This window comes from Misgurnus anguillicaudatus, chromosome 25 (assembly GCF_027580225.2).
Source record: "Misgurnus anguillicaudatus chromosome 25, ASM2758022v2, whole genome shotgun sequence".
Classification (NCBI taxonomy): Eukaryota; Metazoa; Chordata; class Actinopteri; order Cypriniformes; family Cobitidae; genus Misgurnus; species Misgurnus anguillicaudatus.
The window spans coordinates 6,077,505-6,081,582 of NC_073361.2; positions in this window are offsets into that span (position 1 = coordinate 6,077,505).

Here is a 4,078-nt window from a genome sequence, read left to right on the forward strand (position 1 = left end):
TCAGGTTTAATTGCATTTTGTTTGAATTTTCTGTTGGACATACTGGCACTGTTTGTGTAGTTCATAAATGTACTGTTCAGCTGTTAGCTTTTTACTGACAAATAATTTCATCTCGGTCTGCATTCCCAAAAAGTGTGTCCCACTTAATGAAATTAAAGGGTCCTGTCCCACATAACATTTTAGGTTCAACTGTGTTTTTCTCATCTGATTTCAAAAGGTGGCACTATTGTATTCCTTGTCCGAGACACACACACACACACGCACACACATGCATACACAAACAAACAAACAAACAGGATGTTAACTGTGTAGTGTGACTTGTTTAGACACCTCAATAAGTGTTAAATGATGGTTCAAGTTGTGAAAGGCGTTTTATGTCATATTAGTGTTTAGCATTGAGATAATAAAAAAAAGCATAAAAAGCATAATAATGACTCACCTGGACTAATGGTTTTTAAAGACCACATCCCCTCACACCTCACCATATGGGCTTTTGGCGTCATTTGAGACTTTCTTTGCAACGTATTGAAAGTACATCTGTTCATTGTCAGACCAAGCAGTGACCCTGTTATGAGCTAAACTATTACTTTGTGCCAAATGTGCTCACTTCTGAAGCTGTTTATACAAGTCTGCCTTCATGCGCTGCTAATAAATGTATACTATGACCGTAACAGAGAAGATATTGTCGGCTGAACATATGTGCTTTTGGGATTGGAGTCACACAATAAGGACACACTATTATATAGTACAGTATAATATTAAACAAGTCTGGTATTACAGAAGAAACATAAGCCAGAACGTTCATTCTGGATTATATCTTGTAGGCTAAAGGTTAACCAATAGTAAATTACTGTAGCCATACTATTGAAAGTAATGTAGATTTTCTAAAATCTTGCCACGGTTTGTGATTCATTGAGTATATAATGTGCATGTACATTAAAGTATGCCAACAATAATAAATGAAGAGTGTTACCTTTAAAATATGTCAAGATGAACTACCAATGGACTTGCCTTTGTTTAGCCTCAATGTCCTGATCAAAAAACGGCTTTTCAAAAATGGATTTATTTTTGACACAATAATAAAAATGTGTATGTTGTTGTTTAGTGTTCATGTATAGCACAAACAGTAGTAGATGCATAAATGTTTAGTAACTGTATTGAATTAAACATTTTGGGTTGGTGCCTCACGGTGTTGACACCTTGTCAAGGGCGTGTGGTCTGTTTCTCCTGCAGGAGTGCTGGGGGCTTTAAAGGATGGGTTGAACCACATAAAGAGCTAGTGAGAGCAGTTAATTGGTAGCAAATGAGGAGATTTTTTCCCCCTGCACTTTAGTTTGGGTGGGTGAGCTAAAAATCATTATGAGCCTTTAGTTACAGTCATGAATGTTGCCCTTATATGCACTTGACCTCAATTAGATTACACTTAACAATGTGCTGAAATGAATTATATGGGCACAAATAAACTTTTATTTAACATTTTAAATAAACATTCAAATGTTTTTGCTAGTTTAAGCACTATACTATTTCAGTAAGTCCCCCAAACTGCAACATATGATAGATTTTTCCCTTGGAAATCAAATTTCTATTACAGGGTTGAGGCACTCTAAAAATGGCTGGGATATTTTTTTACCCATAATGGGTAAATATTGGACAGAACACACTGCCGGGCCAAAATGACCCAACTGCTGGTTGATTGACAGCAGTTGGGTCATTTTAACCGAGCAGTGTGCACTGAAAAAATTATTCATTGAATTTAATCAATTTTTTTAAGGTAAGTGGTTGCAATCAATTTATTGCAGCTACATTTAAACAAAAAAGATTAGTAAAGTAAAATTAAATATAAAACTTTTGTTTAAATGTAGCTTAAATAAATTGATTACCACTTACCTTAAATTTTTTTATTAAATTCAATTAATCATTTTTTTCAGTGTGTTTTGTCCAATAGTGACCCAGCCCTGGGTTAAAAACAACCCAGCATTTTTAAGAGTGCATGCTGGGATAAAAAATGAACAAATGTTGGGTTGTTGTTGTTGTTATGCAACCATGGGGTATAATAACCCAGCAGTTGGGTAAAAACAGCCCAGCATTGGGTCAATTTTAACCCAGCGGTGTGTTCTGTCCAATATTTACCAATTATGGGTAAAAAATAACCAGGACATTTTTAGAGTGTGTGTTGAATGTTTTGTATTATATCTATAGTTTAAAAGTATATGTTTTGTTTGTCTTTGTAGTTCTGACATCAGAAACAATGCTCAGGTAGGCCATGGCATTTAAACGATGCTCAATTGGCACTAAGGGGCCTAAAGTGTGTCAAGAAAACATCCCCTACACCATTACACCACCAGCACCAGCCTGCACAGTGATAACAAGGCATGATGGATCCATGTTCTCATTCTGTTTATGCCAAATTCTGACTCTACCATCTGAGTGTCTCAACAGAAATCGAGACTCATCACATTTTTCAAGTCTTCAACTGTCCAATTTTGGTGAGCTCGTACAAATTGTACAATCCGCCTCAAGGTTGTGCATGTTGTGGCTTCACAAATGCTTTGCTGCATACCTCAGTTGTAACAAGTGGTTATTTCGGTCAAAGTTTCTCTTCTATCAGCTTGAATCAGTCGGCCCATTCTCATCTGACCTCTAGCATCAACAAGGCATTTTTGCCCACAGGACTGCCGTAAACTGGATGTTTTCCCCTTTTCACACCATTCTTTGTAAACCCTAGAAATGGTTGTGCGTGATAATCCCAGTAACTGAGCAGACCGGCACTTGGGCACCAAGAACCATGTCACACTCAAAATTTGCTTAAATCACCTTTCTATCCCATTCTGACATTCAGTTTGAAGTTCAGGAGATTGTCTTGACCAGGACCACATCCCTTAATGCATTGAAGCAACTGCCATGTGATTGGTTGATTAGATAATTGCATTAATGAGAAATTGAACAGGTGTTCCTAATAATCCTTTAGGTGAGTGTATATATACACACTATAAAAACAAACAAGCTGCATTAATATAAAATCATTTGTAACCTATAGTTGCTTTAAAATTATGTGCTGTATAAACTAACAACTTTAGTTGTTTTCTTAAACCTATTAATAGTTCACACATGTGAAGCTGGTGAAGTAGTCTGACACACTTTTACCTTTATATACTGACATGCATCTTTAGTATTGTTGAGATGAGCAGAGTGTATTTAAGAGGGTACATGTTTACTAGTCACCTGAACAGTGACTTGAAAGCATAACATCAATAATACTAACAGCTTAAACCGTCTACCACTTCTTCACTCAGCACAGTAATAAACACCTGCTGTGTCCAAAATCGCATACTCTCTTGAGTGAATACTTATTTTGAATAAGTACTATAAATACTTAGCAAGCTTATAAAAGTGTGTACTATAAATAGTATGAATGAAATCCAGACCTACTATATTTGTCATATTGTCATTATCATGTGACCTATCAGCGTCAGTTGTGTCAAGTCATCTCCATTCACAAATCCTCTCCTAAAGTATCCATCGAATCCAGCCGGAAGAAGTAGGTCATCCAGGTTCTTGATGCCTACTCTTGTGAATTCGATCATACTTCTTTTGTCACATACTATTACTAATATATACATTGGTAGGAAAGAATGTGATTGCAGATACAGCCCTGATGTTTAGCTACAACATGTAACTTTAGTCATTTTCAGTCATTTGTCTGTCAGTTTATTGGTTGACAGCCACTTTCTTAATCTTTATGGATTTATTTGACACCTGCTTAAAATGTCTTAAATATTTGTGAATGTTGAGTTTAAAGACAATGAATAATGGTTTTGATTTGAACTTCACATTAATAACTAAAGGCAGACAGGCACATGGATTATTCATTGACAGGGATGAATGTTTATTAATCATTGACCAATATGTAATCAAAGTAGAAACAATAAACCAGCTCTGGTCTATGCACTGAACACATACATCACAATCTCAGCTGTTGACTATGAGCGCTGTGTGTTTTCAGTATCCGGTGGAATGCAGACGACAGGTTGAGACCTGAACTTCCGCGTCAGGCAGGAAGTAACTGAACTGTCAGTAA